The 27,953-nt window shown below is 46.7% G+C and overlaps 1 pseudogene; it reads left to right on the forward strand.

The window, feature by feature from the left end:
- LOC144105158 (uncharacterized) overlaps window positions 1-21,331 on the forward strand; it is a 45,895-nt pseudogene extending 24,564 nt beyond the window's left edge.
- The last annotated feature ends 6,622 nt before the right edge of the window (window positions 21,332-27,953 follow it).

A 27,953-nucleotide genomic window follows, 5' to 3' on the forward strand; every position in this document is an offset into this window, starting at 1 on the left:
ACATGCAAGCAGTTATGTGAACACAGAACACCGAAATGAAACTCCTTTTTGGACAGAATTAAAGGTAAGGTACATTGCTTATTGTGATGTTGCTTAAAAAGTTGGTGTCTAGTTGTTCCCCTTCATATCTGGTCAGTAGCGTGGCTTTTGGAGCTTGTTGGTACATAGTTACAATACACTGTAGCGCAGCAAAAGACGAAGACACAAGTCTCTCGTCTCTTGTGTCCTCGTCTTTTGCTGCGCTACAGTGTATTGGAGTCATATCTGGTGCTTCCACACTCAGCAACTGAAATGCCATCAAAAAAGAGCATCTCCAATCACTCTAATGACATGGGAGGAACACATCTCCAGATGTCAGAGGCTTGGTGTCTCATCTGAAAGACTAGCTAGTTTGGAAGATATAAACTTTACCACATTTAAGAGGCATGCGGTAGCCTTGTTGGGGGAGTATTTCGTAGGTGTTACAGCCTATTGTACAGTGCTGACATGTTTTGTTAATTACATCGCAGTAATACGCTAGCACAGGCTAGAAAGTTTGTAAGTGAACAGAAAAAAAGAATGTTAATGCTTATCTTAGCCACATTCTTAGTACCATATAAAATATAGTTCAAATAAAGAATTCCTCATGTTTTGGTCGCCTTTTTCTTCTTGAACATTGATCTTTTGCAAGTTAGCATGGTTCTACAATCTTCTGTGCCTATCGGCTGGCCCGCTTGTTTGTTAATGCTGCCGAGTACACAATGGGTCGTGTCAGTGCCAGCTAAGTAAAAGATGGATAGAAAATTCATGCTTTCAGAGTATATCCAGACAAAAACTGCTTTATTTTCTACTGAGAATAGGGGAACAGCATCGATGGTGCACATCCTCCTTGTTACTGCAGCAATTATGGCTGCTCGCTGCTTTTTGGCGGCGTTTCATTTATCTGCAGGAAGAGCAGGCATGAATGGGCGGCAATAAGTACCTACTAAACATTGCAATGAGCAATATTTATGGATTACAGGCGCGAAAACAGACAGACCACAAGGTAGATAAACGGGACGGAGCGCCACTCACAACTGATTTATTCGAAGGCACGACAAACATATATATACCAGCTGACATGCAAGGAATACTATCATGTTCCAATCTGCTATGACAGCGAACGCGTGAAAAAATCGTTCTCTGCCCTATACAACGATATGGACGTGTCGCTGACACACATGCTTCTTTTCTTAGCAATAAAGAATGCTTCGATTAATTCCCTGGCTTTTGTGTCTTTACTTCTTGATAAAATTCGCACACCAGAAAAACATGACTCACAAGAGCTTGACGGGCAAGGCCTTATATGCTTAGGCAAATTTGGCCCTTCCTTATTTTGCTCCACATTTCTTTCAAGTTCCCTGATTCGCTCATTAACGCAGCGTCCAGTTTGCCCTATATAGGAGCGGCCGCACGAGAGGGGGATTTCATAGACCACACCTTCGGTGCACTTCATGAACGATCGCCCATGTTTGGTGCCATGGGCATTCCTGAGGAACATGATAGTATTCCTTGCGTGTCAGCTGGTATATATATGTTTGTCGTGCCTTCGAATAAATCAGTTGTGAGTGGCGCTCCGTCCCGTTTATCTACCTTGTGGTCTGTCTGTTTTCGCGCCTGTAATCCAAAGATGTACCAACTTGCCCAGCAAGACGTTCTTTTGAGCAATATTTAGTTATGTTTGTGCTTTTTTTATCCATGACGGAGTTAGCATTTTTTATTGATGGTTGTGTAGCTAAGATGTAACTGCAACATTGCACTGCATTCACAGATTTTTTTGCCCGTGCAAACAAATTTCTCAGTGGTTCGTTTCTCAGGTTTTCTCAGTGGTTCGTTTACGTACCAAACGGCAAATGAAAATTCGTGTTTCAACTTGTGCACTTTCATCATGTTTGGAATGTACTTTCAGCTGGTGTTCAATTTCACTTTGGAGAAGTTGTCCAACCATTGTTTGTGTCTAAATGTTTTCTAACAGGTGACCTAATTATTCAGCATTTCTCGCAGAAAGCAAATGTTGCAGTAACATTTTTATTAAACGGTACTCTGCCGCGTGGCTAGCAACGCAGCGAAAACATTTTTTTATCAAGTCAGCTTTTAACGTTATAGCAAATTAAGGCCTCTCTTATTTAGTGCTGCTCAAAATTTGTACCAATCACTCAACCTTGAAGCAACATGATGCGTTCTTACCCTTCCTCGGATCTTCACCTTTGAAACATGGTGTTAATCTCATTATACGTGCTCACGGTCATTCGCCATGCTAGTGTGCGGGCAATGTAGGCTAAGGAAAAACCAGACAGATCATAAATGGGACGTCATGTGACGCCTATCGTCCGCGGGCCAACGGTTAATCGTGTAAAAGTGGCGTCACATCATAAGCATATTCTGTTTTTGCTGCTTTTAAGCAAGTTATTAGTGCGTTTGCTGGCACACAAGGTCGATGGGGTCAACCGTCATGTCGTGTTAAGTTTTGATCCCTAAAATTCAATGTGTAGGTTTTTTTCCCCAGCAACGACTACGGCGGAACACGGACGTTTCCCTTCATTACTGGACTGAAGTACGGTCATTCCCTACGTTTCATTCAAAGCAAAAGTGGTACCATTTTTGAAACGTACAGAGTCTACGTTATAGGTACGGAATTTTTTTACAGTGTAGGAGACGTATCACAGCTAAGCATCTTGTCCCAAGAGGTGGACACAACCGAGCAGGTTGTCTGCACCGCATCGGGCAGTCAACATCGGACAATCGCCGCAATCTAAGGGTTTGCGGCCGCCGCTTTTCCCCTGATACGTACGGCTATAATCCCTGCTTTGTGCAGCAATCTAGCGTCGACATGAAGCAGCTGCGCCTCCAATCCGACGCGTTGCCGAGGCTGTTTCTCCCCCGAATGGTAAGTTTTTTGGCTATGGCGAGTTGCGCCCACACGTGCAGCTATTGTTTGCTCGCGAGCACTTTGCGCATGTGTCAAAAATAGAACTCAGGAACTGTATCCAAGCGAGTTTTTTCAAATATAGGAATTTTGCATGCAATCAAGGTTGAATGAGCCGTACCCATGTTTTGCGACCGCATACCTCGCGCACATTTTGTACGTGGAACTGCTTTGAGGATGTATTGACAGCAGCTAATGACTGAGCCAGAATGAGTTTCGCGGCTCATACGACACGAGCACAACAACAAATTACCTGCAAATATATAAAGCTAGCTTGCGCCCTGCGTACTGTCTCATCAGGGAACTCAGAGCGCGGATTTTCCGCTTCGATCCGAAGTCGCCATATCGCTGGCGCGTTCTGAAAGTGCATGGTGCAGAAAAAAAAATAGAATGCCGCAAGGTGCACATGGCAGCACAAACATACAATGACACACATAACGCGATAGCAATGAATCGCAGTAATTGGGCAGCTTGGTGACACAGTGCACTTATGATACAGACCTCCGAAAAGAAATTGCCGCTTCTGAATCTACACTGCGTGCGTTCAGTAAAGTCTGCTTTTGGAGTTAAGCCACTACAACATGATTAGTTCTTTGCCATTTTTTAACATCTCTATACATGTCATTTGTCAAGTGCGCTGTGTCATCAAGCCTTGCTGTGATCGTTGCGATCGCGCTGTTTTTGTTTCTTTGTTCACTATGCACTATTACATCGCGAAAATACAGAGAATGAAAAATGCTATTTGTGTGTCTTTGTGTGGTGATTGCAAAAAATTTCCTTTCCTGCCAGGGTGAGTCATCTTCACCAGGAGGCCTGAAAGAAAGCAGCACTACACAAGTTCTTACTGAACAGGTTAGCACTGTGACCAGTTTGCAAGCATTCATAGCTTATGTACATCCTCAAGAGTAAGCTGTACTAAACAGCACTGCACTGTATGCTGCATAAGATTACTGTATTGCTGGAGCATAAGATATGGAACTTAGTAAAACAACTATTTGTCATGTTGTGCTTTCACGCAGCTGTGTTGAGACTTCACTTAGATGTGCTGAAAGTGGTCTGGATGCAGTAGCTCTTCCTAAAGAGGCGAGTATATTTTCGAAGTTAAAAGAACAGTTCTTTAAAGTAGATTGTTTTGGCCTACGAATGATGCAACGTATATAGTGTGCACTGCCACATCACGAGAAGAAAACCTCAGAAAATGTGCCAAAAGTAGTAGCTGCATTAACACGCCGACATAAAGTTCAATGTAAGTTGCTGGATTGGCAAATACAACAGAGCAGTCTATTGCCCCTCATTGTTGATTTCTATTGTTTCTGCGGCTAATATGCCTTTGAATGCCGACTTGAGTGTTTTATTACGAATGTAATTAACCCCTAGAGGATACTAGGGGCACGACAAAGATTCACGACAGTTTTGTGTGTGCAAATTTTTTAGCCATATTAGAATGGTCTGAGTTTTCAGTCCCCTCTCTAGAGTACCTGACGTCAGAAACATGAAAAATAAATATATAACGTTCAATATTTTCATGACCATCTTTATCTAGGAAGCAGCACAAGCATGCCTCGCAGCTGCCGGAAGGCATAGTGTCGCAACACAGAGAACACGGAATACCAGTGAGCTGGTAAGTGGTCAGTGAGAAAGCTACAATGTTGAAAAAATGTATTTTGTACTTCAAATACAACTTACAGTTAAAGAAACGTTAGAAACTGCTTACAGCCATAAGTGGATTTGTCCCCTGCTAACTCTAAGCAATTTTGTCAGCTACACAGGTGAGTCTTGGGGTGAAATCTCTGGTTTCTGCAAAGGTGCCGACAGAGAAGCCTACCACGAAAGAAGCCGGAATACAGGCCAACCAAGAAGCTAAGACACCCAGCTGCAGCGACCTCTGATCCGCTACCACCTCTGCCAGCAAGTTTCAAACCTCCTCGTGGCTCAACACCTATCCTAATGGAAGTGAATGAGTCCCACTGCACTGAATATGGCGGCCAGGACCAGCTAACTGCAGAAAAAGACATCAGCTGTGTGCTATCATCTGACAACAACTTCTACAGGTATTCACAAAAACGCTCTGAATGCACCGCATTGTTTATAAGGAACCTTAAATAAATTTGATGGTCATATTCGAATGCAAAAAAATTTGTAGAGGTAGTGTTTGCGAGTGTTTCAGTCAAGTTTTATAGCTCTGCGATGAACCTGTAGTTTACACATGATTTTTAAAAGCGCAGTCATAGCTTCCACTTTGCTGTCTTGTTTCGCAGATATTTGAGCAAGCTGTGAATGACCTTAAGAATATTCAGCTTGGTTCTGAAAAAAAAAATATTTGCAAACCCCTAGTGTGTAGTTACTTTGCTAGGGTATTTTATCTTTCCTGTTGTTAAAAGGAGGAAAGAATTGCATGTCAACTCCATACTTTCACAGCAGCTTTATTTAGCACACCTTTTTATTGCCACATTCTGTTGCAAACAATTACTGCTGCCACTTACTGGCACAAAGTAACAATCGCATGCTATCAATCGCCGATACAAGTGCTCTTGCTTTCCAGTGACCACTAAGGAGTGCGTCAGTCACTGACTGAGGCTAGCCTCCACAAAGAATAAAAGTTCCTCGTGTTTGACGGCTGCCTGCGGCAGCTACTTGAGATCTGCAAGAGAAAGTGCTCACTGCAGCACTTCTTTATCTGAAAAGCTAACCATTGGTCGCAGATAAAGCAGCAGGCAACATCCTCCTGGGTGCAGGCATCTTTTTTTCTGGCTCCGGGGTCACCTCAGTGGTTCGGTTCCTGCAATCCATCTAAGTACAAGACATTGCGCAAAGGACCTATTACAACTATCAACGTGCATACTTGCAGCTTGCTATAAATGAGGTTTGGCAGTAATGATGTCTCACATACAATAAGTGAAATTACGTGTCATTCACGTCTACACCTTGATGTATCCCTTCATAATGAGAACTGGAAAAATGCAGAGCACTGCCACTAGTGCGGCACCTACGGGGTCATGGGCTTTGCCTTTAGACATAACTATATTGTGTAGTATTGAAGTAATTGGCATTTTTATACTGTATTCATTGTCCAGAAAGTGTGCCGAGAGAAACTCAAAGGTAATGAAGCACCTGAAGAAACACATAGATTTGAAACTGTACCTCGTGCTAATATGCTTTAAGGCAAGTACAGTACTATGAAGTGTGTAGCATATAAAGTGTACATAATCTCCTTTTCAGCTTTTTCAGCAAAAGAAGGCAGAACTTGCCAGTAGCCTTCTCGGTATGAAAATAGACCTTGCAAGAGATGGGCGCTGCGACTCCACACGTTACAGCACCAAGTATATGGCGTACAGTGTGCTTGCTGTACAGAAAGAAACAATCCTGCATACAGCACAATTTCAAGTTGATGAGGTAAGCATGGAGTGTGTAGTCTCAATATTTTGTTACCATTTTAGAACACTTTAATTACTGTTTACTTGCGCAGTCTCCAGAAGCAATGAAGTGAAGTAGCAGTCACTGACCATAGTCGAAAAAAGAAAGACGTTTCGAAACCCGTACGGGTTTCTTGTTCACAGTGAGCAGGACAAGAGCGGTGGCGAATTTATATCCGGAGAATGTGACGTAAAGATCGGGCGTAGATGCCTGGCATAGGGCCAGCGTTCTTGTTTAATGTTGCTTGTGATGTTTGGATGAATAGCGATTCCAGCAGAAGGCGCGTCGTCAGGTTTCTTTCCTTAGATAAGATGGAGGCATTGCCCCAGTCAATCTGGTGGCCAGTGTCGTGTGCATGACCCGCCAGCGCATTTGTGGCATGCTTTTCGTTTTTCTCATCACGTTGGTGGTCCTTTATGCGTCTTGAGAACTTCCCTGTCTCACCGATGTAGGCATGATTGCAGTTCAGGCATGGTATTTTGTAGACGACTCCTGGAAACTGCTCATTTGGTAGTCGGTCTTTCACATTCATTAGCTGATTCCGCAGCTTGCTGACAGGCATGTGGGCCACGCGTAAGTCGTATTTTGAGAACACACTAGACAACGCTTCGCTGATACCAGGCATGTATGGAATGCCTGCTCGTGTTCGATACGTCCTACAATCAGTGGTAGCTGGATGTGCAGCTCGTTCTTGTAGCTTTGTAATGAAGCGGCTCGGATAACCGTTGGCTGACAGTTCTTCGTGCACTCTTTTTAACTCCTTTTCTTGATCTTCTCGGCTTTTGCAGACACGTGTCGCACGTTTGGTCAGTGATGTGACGACGGAGGCTTTGTGCGCAACTGGATGATTTGAATGAAAATTTAAGTACTAGGCTGTGTGCGTAGGCTTTCTGTACACAGAGAACGAAAGGCGATTGTCCCTCCGCTCGACCAGGACATCCAAGAAGGGAAGGCGGTTTTCTTGCACAAACTCGGCCGTGAACTTCAAGCTTGGTTCGACACTGTTTAGTTCATGTAGAAACCGCGACGCGTCCTCTTTCCTTAATATGCAAAAACAGTCGTCGACATACCGGTAGAAGACCTTGGGTGCTGGAGTGAAAGCATTCAATACCTTGTCCTCCAGTGCTTCCATGACGACGTTTGCTGTGGTGACCGATATGGAAGCGCCCATCGCAGTGCCTTGGGTCTGTCTGTAGAACTTTGAATTAAAGGAAAAATACGTATTGCTTAGGCAGAACCGTAGCAGTGTGCTCAGCTCTGGAACGTCGAAGGGCGTACGACTTGCCAGATTGCGGTCCTTCTCCAACGCTTCCTCGCACGTGGAAACGGCTAGGTCAACCGGGACACTGGTGAAGAGTGCCGTGACGTCGAAGGAGACCATTACGTACTCTGCGTCCAATTCCAAGTCATGCAGTTTCTGAACAAAATTTGAAGAGTTCCCGATGTACGTCCTAGTCTTTCCGGATAAAGGGCTGAACACTTCGTGGAGGTACCCCGAAAGTCGATACAGTGGCGACCTTGTGAATTCCACTATCGGGCGTAGGGGGACTCCAGGCTTGTGGATCTTCGGTAGACCGTATATAGCAGGAGCCGAACCATTTGTGCATAGGAGGCGGTAGTAAAGTTTCTTGGTATCCGCGATCACGAGCTTAAATAGGCCCGCCAGCAGTTCTTGCAATTTTGTTTGCAATCTGGCCGTAGGATCGCGTGGTACAGACAAGTAGGTGCCGTCGTTCAGTAAACCGATCATCTTGTCATTGTATTCACTGCGGTTGAGCAGGACGGTAGCATTCCCTTTGTCTCCCGGTAAGATGGCAATCTCCGGGTTCCTTCTGAGGTCGCGTATGGCTCGTTTCTCAGCCACAGAGAAGAGGGGCTTATGCCGCCACTTCGAGAGAACGCCAATGGCGCGAGTGCGGGCTTCATCTCGGACGTTCATAGGTAGCAGGCTTACCGCACGCTCTACCGCACAGATTACCTTTTTCTTTTCTGGTGGGCGATCTGTATTAAAGCTCAAACCGCGGCAGAGGACAGAGGTTTCAGCTGCGCTTGGCTTGTAGGAGGAGAGGTTCACCACAACCTGTCTTTTGTTCTCTTTCCTTGGAATCCGAAGAGCATCAATCTTCTTCTCATGCGATGCCTTACAATGCCGTTCTCTTACTGCTGCCGTGTAGTTGGCGTGCAGTTGTGCGTCCGGAAAGCGCTCTTGGACAATGTATTCGAGCTGTCTCCGCGCGAAAAACGAGTCTGTCTCGAGGCGCTTTATCTTCTGCCGGCATTCCTGAACACGTGCAAGTACCAGTTTTCTTTCGGCGTGTTGAATGATCTGGTGGCCCCAGACGGAGTGGACGGGAGTTTTGAGACGGAGAGACTTCGGTACCAGGTTCTCCCACCTGCATGTCAGGTTGAAGTCTAGATGGGTCTTGAAGGCTGCGACTCTTGAAGTTAGTGAAACAAAGCGACGAATCTTGGTGACCACGTCTTGTGCGTAAATGCTCCGAAAGTTCATGTAGTCAAGAGTTCGACGGAAATCCGTCTGGTCAGGCATCGTGATGCAATGAAGTGAAGTAGCAGTCACTGACCATAGTCGAAAAAAGAAAGACGTTTCGAAACCCGTACGGGTTTCTTGTTCACCGTGAGCAGGACAAGAGCGGTGGCGAATTTATATCCGGAGAGTGTGACGTAAAGATCGGGCGTAGATGCCTGGCATGGGGCCAGCGTTCTTGTTTAATGTTGCTTGTGATGTTTGGATGTATAGCGATTCCAGCAGAAGGCGCGTCGTCAGGTTTCTTTCCTTAGATAAGATGGAGGCATTGTCCCAGTCAATCTGGTGGCCAGTGTCGTGTGCATGACCCGCCAGCGCATTTGTGGCATGCTTTTCGTTTTTCACATCACGTTGGTGGTCCTTTATGCGTCTTGAGAACTTCCCTGTCTCACCGATGTATGCATGATTGCAGTTCAGGCATGGTATTTTGTAGACGACTCCTGGAAACTGCTCATTTGGTAGTCGGTCTTTCACATTCATTAGCTGATTCCGCAGCTTGCTGACAGGCATGTGGGCCACGCGTAAGTCGTATTTTGAGAACACACGAGACAACGCTTCGCTGATACCAGGCATGTATGGAATGCCTGCTCGTGTTCGATACGTCCTACAATCAGTGGTAGCTGGATGTGCAGCTCGTTCTTGTCGCTTTGATATGAAGTGGCTCGGATAACCGTTGGCTGACAGTTCTTCGTGCACTCTTTTTAACTCCTTTTCTTGATCTTCTCGGCTTTTGCAGACACTTAATAAAACACGTTGCGGGGCTAGTTGGTTATGCATATTCTTTCGTTAAAATTTAAGCAGCGCTAACTTTTAGGACGAATACACAGAAGACATGACAGGACGGGCGCTGACTCCAACTATGTTTATTGAACACGTCTTTTCGTAGAACATATAAGACAAAACGAACCGTGAGCGCATGTGCATCTGCGACAGACCACAAAAAGAAAAGGCCAAGATGACAACGATGACCGCTAAGGTAGATTAATGAGGGCGGCACGCATTTCGTCCCATATTTTTAAGCAATCTGAATTCGCTGGCATGCAGGGAGACAGAAGTGGTGCTGACACACGTGTCGCCTTTTGCCTTGATGAAAAATGCTTCGGATAATTCCCGAGCTAATCTATCTTTGCTCCTGGCTAGAATTTTGATTTTGTCAAGCCGTGGCTCACAGTTCTCATCGTTTTGGTCCTTGCAAGAAAGGCAATGAGCGGGTAGATTCAGGCATGAGTCTGATGCGTTTCCCAAACTTCGTTCATGTTCCCTGGCACGGTCGTTAACACAACGCCCTGTCTGGCCAACGTACACTTTGCCACAAGAAAGGGGGATCTCATAGACCACACCCGTGGCACACCGGACAAAGGGCTTGGCGTGTTTTGTTCCACAGCCGGATGTTGCAGGGCCACTGCTGCTGACCTTAGGGCACATCTTAGCCAGTTTACAAGGCGCAGAGAACACCATCGGGACGCCGTACTTGTTGCCCACCCTTTTTAGGTTATGGGACACCTTGTGGATGTATGGCATAACCACTGGTTTGGCATTCCCGGGTCTTTCTTTTCTACGTGTCTTTTTCTGCCTTCCCTTGAATTTCTGTAGGAGTGCTTCGGTCACAGCTGTCAACACGTGATCAGGGAACCCTGCTTTTCGCAGTCTTTCTACCTCGCCCCGAAAGCTCTCTTGCATCATGTGAGGGCACGACTTAGCAAGTGCGGATTCTAGAGAAAGGGTCGCAATAGCCCTCTTAACAGTTTTTGACTGGGCCGAATCAAAAGGCAAAAAATCTTTCTTGGCTCTAGGGCGGTAGCACCAGCATACACACTTTTCTCTGAGCATGATGTTCAAGTCCAAAAACTGGAGGCGGTTAAGTACAGGTAACTCGTAGGTAAAAGAGAGCCCTTTTCCATGTTGTACAAATTGTTCTAAAATATTCATCGCAATTTCCTCATACCGGCCTTGGTCACTTTTCTTTAAAATTACTAAAAAATCGTCTACGTATCTAAAAATCTTCAGGACATTGCCTTCGTCAGTTAGTGAAGCCAAAGCGTTGTCGAATGATGCAAGAAAAATGTTACACAAAACTGGAGCGACACATGATCCGATGCAAATGCCCTGGCGCTGTAGATAGCGCCGGTTGTCAAACTCGATAAAAGTAGCGTTGATATAAAATTCTAAAAGTGACATGAAGTTATCTTCACTTAAGCCGGCTGTATTCAGGAATGCGATAGTACCGTTTGCTTCAATGCACTGTCTGACAGCAATAAACAGGTCGTTATGTGGTATAGAATAAAAAAGATCTTCAACATCTATGGAAAAGGCATATCCAATCTGCTCTCCTTTCAACACACTGGCAACTTCCAATGAATTCTTGGTGGCAAAGGGATCAGAAAGAACCAGATTATTTAAGTGCTTAAGCATGAACCTACTAATATGTTGCTGCCAGGTACCTCTCTCGCTAACAATCGTCCGGAAGGGTGCATCGGGTTTGTGAGTTTTCACCGCAAAGAACACGGTCAAGGTGTTTACTCGAGAGTCCACAATGGCTCTTGCAAGGCTCTGGAGTTCCATGGATTTACATAGGCCAACTGCCTTAGTCTTGATACGGGTTGCAGACGGTTTAACTGCCACAAAGTTCTTTTCTATTGCTTGTGTGTGGTCTATGGTGTGGTCTATGAGATCCCCCTTTCTTGTGGCAAAGTGTACGTTGGCCAGACAGGGCGTTGTGTTAACGACCGTGCCAGGGAACATGAACGAAGTTTGGGAAACGCATCAGACTCATGCCTGAATCTACCCGCTCATTGCCTTTCTTGCAAGGACCAAAACGATGAGAACTGTGAGCCACGGCTTGACAAAATCAAAATTCTAACCAGGAGCAAAGATAGATTAGCTCGGGAATTATCCGAAGCATTTTTCATCAAGGCAAAAGGCGACACGTGTGTCAGCACCACTTCTGTCTCCCTGCATGCCAGCGAATTTCAGATTGCTTAAAAATATGGGACGAAATGCGTGCCGCCCTCATTATTCTACCTTAGCGGTCATCGTTGTCATCTTGGCCTTTTCTTTTTGTGGTCTGTCGCAGATGCACATGCGCTCACGGTTCGTTTTGTCTTATATGTTCTACAAAAAAACGTGTTCAATAAACATAGTTGGAGTCAGCGCCCGTCCTGTCATGTCTTCTGTGTATTCGTCCTAAAAGTTAGCGCTGCTTAAATTTTAACGAAAGAATATGCATAACCAACTAGCCCCGCAACGTGTTTTACTAAGTGAACTTTCTTCTACTGTGGGCCCTTTCTTTTGTGTTTCTTCTGTCAAGCCTGACCCTTTGAAGATTGTGAGCGCCATCGCAGTCGCCACCTGTAGAGCAAGGTTCATCGCCTTCTGTCTCAGGAAAGGACGCATACCTGTGGAAGTGAGTGCCCTTTTTGGGTCCATTACACCGTCTTTTGGGCATGCAAGACGCGTAAGCAAGGTGCAGAGATATGGAGGCAAGTGCGTTTGTTGCAAGACTGGCTAGACCTGGTGTGTTTTAGTGAAGACGTGGAATGGTTGGCCAAAAGGAAGCTACAGTCCCTACGGCGACAGGCAGCCCGGACCACTGAGTCGTTATGGGCGTGCATGTTAAAACAAGCCCTCCACACTGGTGTGAAGCCTGCTGGAAGAGAGGATGCTAGGAAGGGACCAGTAGTGCTAGGCAATGTTACCCTACCCAAAGACATCACGGACGTCCTTGAAAAAGGCCCGAAATACTGCTTTGAGCCCAGCGTGTCTATTCATGAGCTGTTGGCCTTTAATCGCTGCGTAGCAATGAAGGCGGAAAGAGACAGTGAAGACAGGTGCGTCCTGGATGGTGTTGACAGCTTGGCAAGGACCACATTGAGACAACCCGCCACAAAAGGGAAAGCACAGACTGAGAAGGTTGTGGCGTATTGCAAGAACAGCGGACTGTCCCTCCTGCAAGCAGACAAAGAAGGTTGCTTCGTCGTTGTACCGTCTGGCATTTACAGCGAGAAGGCGATGCAAGCAATAAAAAAGAACTTTGTGGCAGTTAAACCGTCTGCAACCCGTATCAAGACTAAGGCAGTTGGCCTATGTAAATCCATGGAACTCCAGAGCCTTGCAAGAGCCATTGTGGACTCTCGAGTAAACACCTTGACCGTGTTCTTTGCGGTGAAAACTCACAAACCCGATGCACCCTTCCGGACGATTGTTAGCGAGAGAGGTACCTGGCAGCAACATATTAGTAGGTTCATGCTTAAGCACTTAAATAATCTGGTTCTTTCTGATCCTTTTGCCACCAAGAATTCATTGGAAGTTGCCAGTGTGTTGAAAGGAGAGCAGATTGGATATGCCTTTTCCATAGATGTTGAAGATCTTTTTTATTCTATACCACATAACGACCTGTTTATTGCTGTCAGACAGTGCATTGAAGCAAACGGTACTATCGCATTCCTGAATACAGCCGGCTTAAGTGTAGATAACTTCATGTCACTTTTAGAATTTTATATCAACGCTACTTTTATCGAGTTTGACAACCGGCGCTATCTACAGCGCCAGGGCATTTGCATCGGATCATGTGTCGCTCCAGTTTTGTGTAACATTTTTCTTGCATCATTCGACAACGCTTTGGCTTCACTAACTGACGAAGGCAATGTCCTGAAGATTTTTAGATACGTAGACGATTTTTTAGTAATTTTAAAGAAAAGTGACCAAGGCCGGTATGAGGAAATTGCGATGAATATTTTAGAACAATTTGTACAACATGGAAAAGGGCTCTCTTTTACCTACGAGTTACCTGTACTTTTGGACTTGAACATCATGCTCGGAGAAAAGTGTGTATGCTGGTGCTACCGCCCTAGAGCCAAGAAAGATTTTTTGCCTTTTGATTCGGCCCAGTCAAAAACTGTTAAGAGGGCTATTGCGACCCTTTCTCTAGAATCCGCACTTGCTAAGTCGTGCCCTCACATGATGCAAGAGAGCTTTCGGGGCGAGGTAGAAAGACTGCGAAAAGCAGGGTTCCCTGATCACGTGTTGACAGCTGTGACCGAAGCACTCCTACAGAAATTCAAGGGAAGGCAGAAAAAGACACGTAGAAAAGAAAGACCCGGGAATGCCAAACCAGTGGTTATGCCATACATCCACAAGGTGTCCCATAACCTAAAAAGGGTGGGCAACAAGTACGGCGTCCCGATGGTGTTCTCTGCGCCTTGTAAACTGGGTAAGATGTGCCCTAAGGTCAGCAGCAGTGGCCCTGCAACATCCGGCTGTGGAACAAAACACGCCAAGCCCTTTGTCCGGTGTGCCACGGGTGTGGTCTATGAGATCCCCCTTTCTTGTGGCAAAGTGTACGTTGGCCAGACAGGGCGTTGTGTTAACGACCGTGCCAGGGAACATGAACGAAGTTTGGGAAACGCATCAGACTCATGCCTGAATCTACCCGCTCATTGCCTTTCTTGCAAGGACCAAAACGATGAGAACTGTGAGCCACGGCTTGACAAAATCAAAATTCTAACCAGGAGCAAAGATAGATTAGCTCGGGAATTATCCGAAGCATTTTTCATCAAGGCAAAAGGCGACACGTGTGTCAGCACCACTTCTGTCTCCCTGCATGCCAGCGAATTCAGATTGCTTAAAAATATGGGACGAAATGCGTGCCGTCCTCATTAATCTACCTTAGCGGTCATCGTTGTCATCTTGGCCTTTTCTTTTTGTGGTCTGTCGCAGATGCACATGCGCTCACGGTTCGTTTTGTCTTATATGTTCTACGAAAAAACGTGTTCAATAAACATAGTTGGAGTCAGCGCCCGTCCTGTCATGTCTTCTGTGTATTCGTCCTAAAAGTTAGCGCTGCTTAAATTTTAACGAAAGAATTTGCAGACACGTGTCGCACGTTTGGTCAGTGATGTGACGACGGAGGCTTTGTGCGCAACTGGATGATTTGAATGAAAATTTAAGTACTGGGCTGTGTGCGTAGGCTTTCTGTACACAGAGAACGAAAGGCGATTGTCCCTCCGCTCGACCAGGACATCCAAGAAGGGAAGGCGGTTTTCTTGCTCAAACTCGGCCGTGAACTTCGAGCTTGGTTCGACACTGTTTAGTTCATGTAGAAACCGCGACGCGTCCTCTTTCCTTAATAAGCGTTGTCTCGTGTGTTCTCAAAATACGACTTACGCGTGGCCCACATGCCTGTCAGCAAGCTGCGGAATCAGCTAATGAATGTGAAAAACCGACTACCAAATGAGCAGTTTCCAGGAGTCGTCTACAAAATACCATGCCTGAACTGCAATCATGCCTACATCGGTGAGACAGGGAAGTTCTCAAGACGCATAAAGGACCACCAACGTGATGTGAAAAACAAAAAGCATGCCACAAATGCGCTGGCGGGTCATGCACACGACACTGGCCACCAGATTGACTGGGGCAATGCCTCCATCTTATCTAAGGAAAGAAACCTGACGACGCGCCTTCTGCTGGAATCGCTATTCACCCAAACATCACAAGCAACATTAAACAAGAACGCTGGCCCCATGCCAGGCATCTACGCCCGATCTTTACGTCACATTCTCCGGATATAAATTCGCCACCGCTCTTGTCCTGCTCACTGTGAACAAGAAACCCGTACGGGTTTCGAAACGTCTTTCTTTTTTCGACTATGGTCAGTGACTGCTACTTCACTTCATTGCATCACCATGCTTGACCAGACGGATTTCCGTCGAACTCTTGACTACATGAACTTTCGGAGCATTTACGGACAAGCCGTGGTCACCAAGATTCGTCGCTTTGTTTCACTAACTTCAAGAGTCGCAGCCTTCAAGACCCATCTAGACTTCAACCTGACATGCAGGTGGGAGAACCTGGTACCGAAGTCTCTCCGTCTCAAAACTCCCGTCCACTCCGTCTGGGGCCACCAGATCATTCAACACGCCGAAAGAAAACTGGTACTTGCACGTGTTCAGGAATGCCGGCAGAAGAGAAAGCGCCTCGAGACCGACTCGTTTTTCGCGCGGAGACAGCTCGAATACATTGTCCAAGAGCGCTTTCCGGACGCACAACTGCACGCCAACTACACGGCAGCAGTAAGAGAACGGCATTGTAAGGCATCACATGAGAAGAAGATTGATGCTCTTCGGATTCCAAGGAAAGAGAACAAAAGACAGGTTGTGGTGAACCTCTCCTCCTACAAGCCAAGCGCAGCTGAAACCTCTGTCCTCTGCCGCGGTTTGAGCTTTAATACAGATGGCCCACCAGAAAAGAAAAAGGTAATCTGTGCGGTAGAGCGTGCGGTAAGCCTGCTACCTATGAACGTCCGAGATGAAGCCCGCACTCGCGCCATTGGCGTTCTCTCGAAGTGGCGGCATAAGCCCCTCTTCTTTGTGGCTGAGAAACGAGCCATACGCGACCTCAGAAGGAACCCGGAGATTGCCATCTTACCGGCAGACAAAGGGAATGCTACCGTCCTGCTCAACCGCAGTGAATACAATGACAAGATGATCGGTTTACTGAACGACGGCACCTACTTGTCTGTACCACGCGATCCTACGGCCAGATTGCAAACAAAATTGCAAGAACTGCTGGCGGGCCTATTTAAGCTCGTGATCGCGGATAACAAGAAACTTTACTACCGCCTCCTATGCACAAATGGTTCGGCTCCTGCTATATACGGTCTACCGAAGATCCACAAGCCTGGAGTCCCCCTACGCCCGATAGTGGACTTCACAAGGTCGCCACTGTATCGACTTTCGGGGTACCTCCACGAAGTGTTCAGCCCTTTATCCGGAAAGACTAGGACGTACATCGGGAACTCTTCAAATTTTGTTCAGAAACTGCATGACTTGGAATTGGACGCAGAGTACGTAATGGTCTCCTTCGACGTCACGGCACTCTTCACCAGTGTCCCGGTTGACCTAGCCGTTTCCACGTGCGAGGAAGCGTTGGAGAAGGACCGCAATCTGGCAAGTCGTACGCCCTTCGACGTTCCAGAGCTGAGCACACTGCTACGGTTCAGCCTAAGCAATACGTATTTTTCCTTTAATTCAAAGTTCTACAGACCCAAGGCACTGCGATGGGCGCTTCCATATCGGTCACCACAGCAAACCTAGTCATGGAAGCACTAGAGGACAAGGTATTGAATGCTTTCACTCCAGCACCCAAGGTCTTCTACCGGTATGTCGACGACTGTTTTTGCATATTAAGGAAAGAGGACGCGTCGCTGTTTCTACATGAACTAAACAGTGTCGAACCAAGCTTGAAGTTCACGGCCGAGTTTGAGCAAGAAAACCGCCTTCCCTTCTTGGATTTCCTGGTCGAGGGGAGGGACAATCGCCTTTCGTTCTCTGTGTACAGAAAGCATACGCACACAGCCCAGTACTTAAATTTTCATTCAAATCATCCAGTTGCGCACAAAGCCTCCGTCGTCACATCACTGACCAAACGTGCGACACGTGTCTGCAAAAGCCGAGAAGATCAAGAAAAGGAGTTAAAAAGAGTGCACGAAGAACTGTCAGCCAACGGTTATCCGAGCCGCTTCATATCAAAGCTACAAGAACGAGCTGCACATCCAGCTACCACTGATTGTAGGACGTATCGAACACGAGCAGGCATTCCATACATGCCTGGTATCAGCGAAGCGTTGTCTCGTGTGTTCTCAAAATATGACTTACGCGTGGCCCACATGCCTGTCAGCAAGCTGCGGAATCAGCTAATGAATGTGAAAGACCGACTACCAAATGAGTAGTTTCCAGGAGTCGTCTACAAAATACCATGCCTGAACTGCAATCATGCCTACATCGGTGAGACAGGGAAGTTCTCAAGACGCATAAAGGACCACCAACGTGATGTGAAAAACAAAAAGCATGCCACAAATGCGCTGGCGGGTCATGCACACGACACTGGCCACCAGATTGACTGGGGCAATGCTTCCATCTTATCTAAGGAAAGAAACCTGACGACGCGCCTTCTGCTGGAATCGCTATTCATCCAAACATCACAAGCAACATTAAACAAGAACGCTGGCCCCATGCCAGGCATCTACGCCCGATCTTTACGTCACATTCTCCGGATATAAATTCGCCACCGCTCTTGTCCTGCTCACTGTGAACAAGAAACCCGTACGGGTTTCGAAACGTCTTTCTTTTTTCGACTATGGTCAGTGACTGCTCCTTCACTTCAATGCATCACCATGCCTGACCAGACGGATTTCCGTCGAACTCTTGACTACATCTCCAGAAGCACCGAATAGCGCCTCGATGGAAATACAAGACCTTATCAAGTGCTTGGCAGCAGTGGAAGAGATGGGACTCGGTATTTGCTCGCTGACTACATGTAACATTCAAAGTTCATGCACACGGTTGGCTGCATGCTACAAAACACACATGACAATGCAACTAAAACAAATGTACTTTGCCACACTGTTGTGAACACTTATAATTACCACACCGAGTGCTGTCTGCCTTTAGTCTAGTAAGATATATGTTAGTATCAGCTTGCTGATTGCATTCTTTATGAAGTAATAATCACAAAGCACTTAAATAGCAGGTCCAGATTACTGGCCATAGTGATGGCATGAATAAACGAAATGGAAAGGGTGCAAACACTGTGAGGATCAAAGGATGACGCTCGTTTGTTTTGCGCACTATGAAGTCATTAGCACTTACACGAGTGGCGGCTTCATCGCTGGAGGGTTGCATGTGAAGAAAGTTGCCCCCAAAACAAGAAGCATGATTCAGTAGAGTGGAGGGTTGGGCAAGTCGGTACATGTTGGCTAAAATAAATATAGTGGAAAGAACACAGACACAGCAAGGAACATATTTTTTTACTGCTCCTTACTGTTTCTGCTTTTTTTGCGCTGGTTTAATCAAATGATGCAACTTTCAACTCTAATGACATGAATGTTAGCCCTGAGGTTGCAATATCGTCATTACAAACTTCTAAGCCACTCAACTCTGCTCTTATAACGCTTTTAAAGAACCAAATAATAGGAATTCATTTCTTTTTTAGACCGGCAATCTGGTATAAGGCGGTACTGCAGGAGAAGAAGGCCAGATTTCAAGCATTTGTTCGATGTCTGGCATATTGCTAAAGGTAAGTAACCATATTGTTTCCTCTCATTGACAGGCTTACAGGTATCTTTCCGGAGCCCTTCACTACGGCGTCTCTCATAGCCTGAGTCGCTTTGGGACGTTATACACCGATAAACCAAACCAAACCAAGCTTACAGGTATCTCTTTCCTCATGCAATGGAGGTCTCAAGAAAACACTAATTGCTGCTGACCGCGAGCACCCAGTTCTAGGAACATGGATCCAATGCATCGCCAACCATCACTTCTGGGTAGCTGGGGCGCCCAATGGTGACGAAGACCTTGTGATCATCATGTGGAGGAGCTTGCTTATTCACATATGCAACAAGCATAAGGGTCACGACGGCCCTTACAAGGAGTGTCTGTATTAGCCACTTGGAGACAGACAATTGCTGAAACCAAGTATGTGGCAGTTGAAACGGTGTATGCAATGCTCGTACACCACTTTTAATAGTGATAATATAAGGTATTAAAATAAGATGGCTAATAACCAATTATCAACAATCTAATTCAAGCATCACTAGCATTCTTGGAGCTGAAACAAATCGTGGACAACCCACTGCTGCTGCATGACATGGGCCAAATCTCTCCAAACGTACATTCTCTTTGGAGTCATTCCACAGTGTGCTTAACCGATTTGCTCCTAAGTCCAATGCTTTCTCAGAAGAGGGGTTGCAAAAACGTACATATGCAACAAAAAGCAGCCAGTAAACAAATGTCACTCCCTCTCTCATTCTTCAGGACACGCCTTTAAGTGCTATACTTCAACGAAAATGCTTCATGAGAGCGAGCTTTCGCCCAGGCTGGCGAGGAACGCTGGAAAGAGAAGACGTCAAAGGCGAGGAGAGGCCACTTCACTGTCAGCCAATTGAAGGTGGAGCAGAGCTACGGTACGCAAACCCAGCTATGAAAACTTATCACTAGTCAGTGCAAATATGCTAATGCACAGTGCATTACTTCCTACTAGTAAGCCCTAATGCATCCACAGGCACTATTCAAAAGACAAATGTACTACAGCAACAAGTGCAATGTAAACAAGACAGCTAAACATGAAGAGTATCTCGTGCCTTGCACTTTTCTTCGACGTGTCCTCCTCGCCATAAACGTCCCTCATGGTCTCCGCCCCGAGTCTCTTGAAACGGCTCGCGAAAGAGCGTGCATCTTCACTAAAGTTCTCGGGCGCGTACAAGAACTTTTCAACCTTTGTGCTCACCGGTTCATTGTCGAAACGCTTCAATGCGAGCGCTTTAAAAGATTTGAATGTGGTTGCACTAGCCACCTCCTCATCTCTCCATGCGGAATCCTGAGACGCCGCGACCATTTTGCCCCGCGCCATTCCAATGGTTTGTTTTTCCTGCCATCCTCCCATGTCATCACCTGTTCTAAAATTTGCAGAAAGTCCCTGATTTTGGGACCCGTGTGTTCCCCTGTGAATGTCGAAATTATACCGCCCAGTGCACTAGCTCCTAACGTTCCGTCGTGAGAATTCTTTTATTGCGGTAGCGACATGTTGGCTCTTTCTCCTCGGGTGCAAGGGTGAATGTCTCGCGCCACAACTTCAGCAAAATCCAACCGCTGCCACCACTTCTGACGTTACCGCCTGAAGGGGTCGGTCACAGAATCTACGGGTCTTGCTGAAGCGAGAAGAATTGAGCCAACAAGGCGGTAACACGGCAAAGCATTATTTATTCTTCTCTGCCTGAAGGCGAAACTGGTGGTCCGCTCGGCGCTGGCTTTTAGAAGAGTTGGTTGTCGGTCCGGCAGGTCGGGACTCCGCTCCGCTCGCCTTGCGTCGGCGGGCCGCGCTTCCTTTGGCTGTCCCGTGGTCTGCTTCTCTTCCCAACGTCTCGGCTGGCAGTGCTTTGAGGGGTCGAGGCCTCAGGAGTCTTGGGCGTCTCAGCTGGCAGACATTTTGCTACGGTCCCTGAGGTCCGGCTTCGCTGACTGTATACCAGCGCGATCTTGCGTCCGTTTGCCTCGCCCGTCTCTGCTCGACCTCTTTTCTGTTGTCCCATCTGTCTCCGCCGCATCTCTCCGGGAATTACCTTTCTCTCTCTCGGGTAACCCTCGCCCAATAGTTTTTGCCGTCGCTGCTCATTCAGCTGATCAAGGGCACCAGCCATATTTCTAGGAACCAGCGGCCGTTACGATGGGAACGCCAATGGCCTCGTAAAAGATGTGTTGAAGGGGACCAGGTGTCCCTCTGAGGGCAACGCTTCCCTGGAGTCGGTGTCTCGCCTCCTCTGCCGGCAGCCCGTCTGGTGCCAGTTGCCGGCCTCCCCCGCCACCTCGGGCCGTTACGCCGTCTGTCGTGTCCGCCTGTGGGCCTGCACACCCAAGTGCACAAACGTGACCGTCTAGGTCGAGAAATTTGAAGACAGGCAAAATGACTTTGGCACTAGTCGGCGGAGTGAGTTCTTTTCAGTAACGCTTGGGCCTCCCGTATGCAGCCCTTCACACCCAGTAGATACAGCAGGCAGTTGACAATCAAAGAAAGATGGAATGCTCAGGAATGACAGCCGGCAAGAGGCAGTACATGGGCAGTGGCCGAGACAGCGGCTAAAATAAAGTGTTTGAGAGCCTGCAATAATGTGCCTACACTTTGAAAACAGCTAAGAGGTGCCAGTTAGTCCCACTCTGAAATAAACAGAGAAACACAGTGCAAGTGCAGTTGCATTAGGCTGAAAATTCAAATTCATTTTCTAGCTCAGCAAGCACAGGAAAAAGAGTTGCAGTCTGATCAGTGCTACGCCTGCATTACCTTTGCTAGAATGCATGTGTGCTGTGCCGTGTTCTGTTGTCATGCATACACAGCAAGTGGTGTCAACAAACAAACCCTTGTAGACTTGCTACGTCGCATCATAATAAGCACTCACATGTTAACAATGGTCTATCTACATTATCTACTTTGCCTTCTCCTGTTTTTGTCTTCTCAGCACGAGCGTCTGCATATTATTTTTAGCATCCTTTTTTCAGTGGTGTGCAACATTACATGCCAGGTCCAGCATGCAGATAAAACAAATGGTTCAGGAGTTGGAATAAGCACAGGCATTTGCTGCATACACTAAGACAACGAAGCATACTCACAAAAAAACTGTTCCACACAAAGAGAATAAGCATGGACACTATAAGCATATGTGAGAGTGGACAAGAGCACGCATGAAGGAGGGTGGCCACTAACTTGTGATCAAATTCTTGGGTGGTTTATATGTCCGTGCAACACCAGCACATTCATCAGGTGTACATCACTACGTACCAAACCACAGACTAGATCTCTTAGAACAATTGATCCCAGGGCGTCATCAAACTTTTGTGTGGAGTGAACATTGAAATGAAGAAATGCGCCCTAAGACATTTTCTTTCTTACTGTACTATGCAGCCTACGGAAAACTCACTTGATGTGCCGGTGCTCTCAATGTTGCATTATGATACATCGTTCTGGCGCACGAAAAGCACGGACGAAGGAAGAACAGACACACAATCGCCGGACATCAACTGAAGTTTATTCACAGAAACCAGTCCTATATGTACACATGTGACCACCAGGTAACTGATATCAAAAGCACAAAATCGGGAAAACCAAAAGGCAATCAACCAGAGCCACAGGTTCCATATCGCACACGTGCCTTCATGCAAATCGCCCACAATTTCTGTGCCTAGCTGACACGATCAACACCGTTAGCCTTCAGATAATCTAGTTCCTTTCTTCTAAGCACAATAGAGGGAGTACTGACGCAGTGATCTTTATCATTGGCAATACAGAGTGCTTCAAAAATTTCCCGGCTTTTCTGAGTCCTGAACTTTCTTAACACACTTGTTTCTTCCAAAAACGCCTTGCATGCTGGCTTATACGAACAACGGCGAATGTGGTCAGCTAAATGACCTCCGCCACTAATCGAAGTTACTGTCCTGCGATGCTCTAGCAAGCGTTCGTTGATACAGCGCCCGGTTTGTCCAATGTAGCGTTTGCCACAGGCGAGAGGGATGTTATACACCACGCCAACCTTGCAGTCGACGAGGGCTTTGGTGTGCCTAATTTTGCAGGCAGACCTCTTTTTGGGTTCGTTTACTAGGCGGCACAGGCGTCCCAGCTTCTCCGGAGCTGAAAACACTACACGGACGCCGCACTTGTCCCCGACCTTCTTGAGGCGGTGCGAGACCTTGTGCCAGTAAGGCACAACGACAGGTCGCTGTTGCGGGCGTGTGTTATCCACCTGCCTGTGCCGTCCACCAGATTTTACTTCGCTAATCTGGCTTTCGACCACTGAGGCCACGATTTCTCTCTGGAAACCTGCCTTCTCCAGACGCCTTAGTTGGGCATGGACACTTTCCCGGACTCGATGCTCACACGACTTGGCTAGAGCAGAGCGGATGCAGTTTTTTGCAATAGCTCTCTTCACGAGCTTAGAATGAGCCGATTTGTAGTTAATAATTTGTTTTCTCGACCGTGGCTTGTACTGCCAGCACACGCGCGTTTCCTCAAAAATAAAGCACACATCTAGATACTGGATGTGCCCTTCCTGCGGCAGTTCGTGCGTGAACTTCATGCCAAAGGCGTTGCAAACAAAAATGTCAATAATGTCGTCCACGACAATACCCCTATCCCGAGCCTCAGTCGCGTTCATTACTACAAGGTAGTCGTCTACGTATCTAAAAACTTTCAGCACGCTGGCGTTGTAAAGGGACGCCTGAATGCGCTTGTCAAGGGTGGATAAAAATATATCGCTTAAAAGCGGTGCTAGGCAAGAGCCTATGCACACTCCTTCTTTTTGGATGAGGCAACGATCATTGAAGGTGACAATGGTGGATGAAAGATAAAATCTTAAAAGCTCTAGAAAATTGTCGGCAGATAACCCTGTCATATTCTGAAAAGCCACAGGCCCGGCGTCTTCAATGAAAGTTCTGACCGCGCAAAACAGCTCAGGATGAGGTATTGAGTAGAATAAATCTTCAACATCAATTGAAAAGGCAAATCTTTTTGGGCATGAAGCTTCTACGCCAGAAAAATATGCAATGACTTGAGTGGAATTTTTTTTACCAGAAAAGGGTCGTCTAAAGAAATGGCACTAAGGTGCTTCTGCAGGATCCTTGACAAGGAGCCCTGCCAGGATCCCTTTTCCGTAACGATAGCGCGGAAAGGCGCAGATTCTTTGTGGGTTTTTACCGTGAAGAAAACACTAAGGGAGTTTACATCAGAAGCGGAGATACTCTTTCTTAATCTTTCAAAGTTCATTTCTTCACATAAAGCGATGGCCTTTTTCTTCACCTTGGCTAAAGACACCTTCCTATCAGCAAAGTTTTTTGTCAAGGCCTCGTTTGCCTTCTGACGGTACGTAGAATTTGGCATCACCACGAAGCCTCCCTCTTTGTCCGACACTAACAAGGCAAGATCGTTGCTCTTCAGAAAGTTGACAGTTGATCTAACTGGTATTTTGGGGGCAAAAGGTGCACCACTATACCTCAAACACTCTACACCTTCAGCAATACAGCGGTCCTGTTCATCTGAGCTTGCTGCCGCCGCCACGTTCCTGACCATGGACAGTAAATGTACAGGTTCTTCTTTTGGTTCAATACAGAACTTAGGACCACGAGATAGTGCAGCTTCAACCCTTTCGGGCAAATTACACTCACCAATATAGGTTACTTGGTTCGTTGCCAGTTGCTGGTGCACTGGCGCTTTCTTTAACGCACATAGGTTTGCAAGACACATGTTCCACAGGAACGCGGTGGTTTTTGCAGCTTCACGAGTGAACGTCCGGAAAAGGTGTTCACAACTCTGTCCAGGCACTAGAGAAGCTGAGAAGGCGTGCAGGTAGTTTTGCAGATGCCGAATCTGTCTCCACAGCTCGGAGCGCATGATCTTCATCATTCTCGTGGCATGACGCGCAGACGGGAAGCACGGCGAAAACAAGGCATGAACACCCGGCAGGACAAGGCGATGGTCGAGTGCAAACGTGAGTTCCCTTGCACGGCATGTGGTCACAGCTAAAAGGTTGACGAGCGTCGTAGAAGGATTCGCACAATGATAAAGCTCACTGCGTCAGTACTCCCTCTATTGTGCTTAGAAGAAAGGAACTAGATTATCTGAAGGCTAACGGTGTTGATCGTGTCAGCTAGGCACAGAAATTGTGGGCGATTTGCATGAAGGCACGTGTGCGATATGGAACCTGTGGCTCTGGTTGATTGCCTTTTGGTTTTCCCGATTTTGTGCTTTTGATATCAGTTACCTGGTGGTCACATGTGTACATATAGGACTGGTTTCTGTGAATAATCTTCAGTTGATGTCCGGCGATTGTGTGTCTGTTCTTCCTTCGTCCGTGTTTTTCGTGCGCCAGAACGATGTATCATAATGCGACTGTGAACCAACTAGCCCAGCTGTCTACGCTTAGCTCTCAATGTTGTTTCTACAAAATTCTATCAAATCATTATCGCAGAGAAGCATATGCCGATACAGGCCTCACCAAAAAGTGGCATCTTAGACTTGTGCTTAGGCTTGCCTGTATCCTAGTGCTTTGTTATCTAGGCATGCCTTTTTAAGATAGATTTGAATCTGCTTCCTAATGAATATTACAACGTTCATGGTTAGTTTCAGAACTTTGCTGCCTGCTCATCTGCTAGTTCCGCGACAAGCACGCAATGTTTTGGAACGCTTTATGGGAATGAACTGTCTTTTCTTGAACACTGACACAAAACAGAAGCCTGACGAAGTAAAGCCTGAACAGAACCCTGACTCTGCGTCGCTGGTTAGTTAAAAGGTCACGTGGCCTCTGCGCCAATCATCAATTTGAGCCCGACCTGCCACGGTAGGGAGGTTGCTCACAGTCCGATGGGGCAACTGCCACCTGTCACGGTGGGAAGATTGTGAGGACGTCAGTAAGTCACATGACCTCTCTCCACCAATCAAGGAAATTGAAAGATAAAGGCACCGGCGCTGCCCTCTTGAAAACCTGGCATAGTGATGCTTTCGCTTCAGTCCTGAACAGGAAAATTCAGTCCTTAACAGGAAGCGAACCTAGGACCCCCATTATCGGCCATTACGGCCCGTTCTTGTGATTGGCATTTCCGCGAAGGATGATGCCGACGACTTTCGTTGGAAAACGAAAAACTTTATGCATATTAAAGCAGCACGGATGATACAGTCAAGACAGAATACAACAAAGGGAGAGCAACAACAGAGTGGAGCCGCCAGAGCTCTCCCGGTCAAGAGCTCCAGACGAGAACCCCCAGATTCCCGCCAACATCTCTTCTTAACCCGTCATCTAATCGTTGATTGGGCCAGTCCCCTCGTGACGTAACAGTCGCCTGTGGCCGTGTATTTAGGCGGGCCCACAGTGCTTCCAGCGAGGCGCACGTGACTGAGATAAGGCACAAAACAAGAAATACACAACGCAAACGTAAGACAGCATCTCCCCCTCAGGAAGTCGGACTGCGCTGACGCATCGAGGCAGGAGTACACGCGCACACATGAACAGAACCGCCATTTGCCCTCTTTTCCTCGAAACGGCGTTAGCCAGCAGAAACAAAAACAAATGGCCAAAAGAAGAATCGTCTCAGCGCCGCGGTTGACTGCAAGTTCGGGCAATGAGCATAGCTGAGGTGCATATCTTTCCCCGCCTCTCTGGAACTATGGCATGCCGCCGCCGGAGCCGCCCGTTGACTTCAAGAAAAAGAAACCTAAAGGCCGGTGTTCGGAAAGCGCGCCACTGACACTGACCAGGCAAAATCCGTGTTCCCGGCTTCTTTCACTCCCTCCTTTATCCCTTCCCTTATGGCGCGGTTCAGGTGTCCAACGATATATGAGACAGATACTGCGCCATTTCCTTTCCCCCAAAAGCCAATTATTATTATTATTATTATTGTTATTATTCCCGCGCGTCGCCCAGAAGCGGTGTTCTCCTGGGTAAATACGCGGTAAATACCCGGTAAATAGGCGCACTCGGTAGATACACGCACAAAAAAAAAGAAAAGGGAGCGTTTCCCCGAAAAGCGGTGCGGGTGAAAGGGCCGCTTAGGGTTTGCCGAGGCAGGGATCCTCCAACGGGACCGAGACAAGACTGCCGGCGCGCTATAACTCACGTAACGTGTACCTACTGTTGGCGGTAACGCGTTACAGGTAACGACGTTACCGGTAACACACTACTTTTTTCGGTAACTTAGTAACGTACTCGTTACCATTTCGCAACTGTAACAGGTAACGTACTTCCGGTAACATTTTTCTGTAACGTGAGGTGTCACGTTACTAGTTACTTTTTTTGTTAAAATTGTGACCCACTCCGCCCCCTTTTTTACCAAAAAAAGCGCAGAGCACCTGAAGTGATGCTGTAAATAAACAAAATGTACAGGTGCTCTCGACGACCCTTGTTGCGGATCGCATGCATGCCAGAAAACACCTGCCCTTGACAACGCACCCAACTAAAAAAAAAGAAACGACAGAATAGCCATAAAGCACGAAACACGTGGACGAAAATGCATTCACACTCTTGCCTTCACCTAACTTCCCTTCCAAAGCCACTCAAGCACACAACTCTCTAAAGTGTGAAAGTATGCGGAGCATTTTGGAACAGCACATTTTTAAGAATTACCTTAAATTTGTTGAGAGTTCAGCGATATTTTCTTCCTGAAGTTAGCATTGATGATGAAATGTCACTTCGTGTTTAATATCGCATTCAAAAAATGGTTTCACCATGTGCCACAGAGCTAGAAGCAATCACATGTAACTCTACAGGCAACTTTAGGCCACTATAACATTGCTAAGCTCCTGCACATTTGTGCAAAGTATTTTTGTTAAATCAGGATTTCGCGTAAAATATTGCTTGGGCTAGAAGTTTTATTTGAAATGTGAGCTTTATAAAATTGTAATTGAAAGTTCTTAAGGAAAACACTAATTAAAATTAATGGCCATGAAGTAATGGCGAAGTAACGTGCGGTACTTTTTTCCGGTAACGGTAACGATAACGCGCTACCTTTGTTTGTAGGTAACGTA

The sequence above is a fragment of the Amblyomma americanum genome, chromosome 9 (assembly GCF_052857255.1).
Source record: "Amblyomma americanum isolate KBUSLIRL-KWMA chromosome 9, ASM5285725v1, whole genome shotgun sequence".
Classification (NCBI taxonomy): Eukaryota; Metazoa; Arthropoda; class Arachnida; order Ixodida; family Ixodidae; genus Amblyomma; species Amblyomma americanum.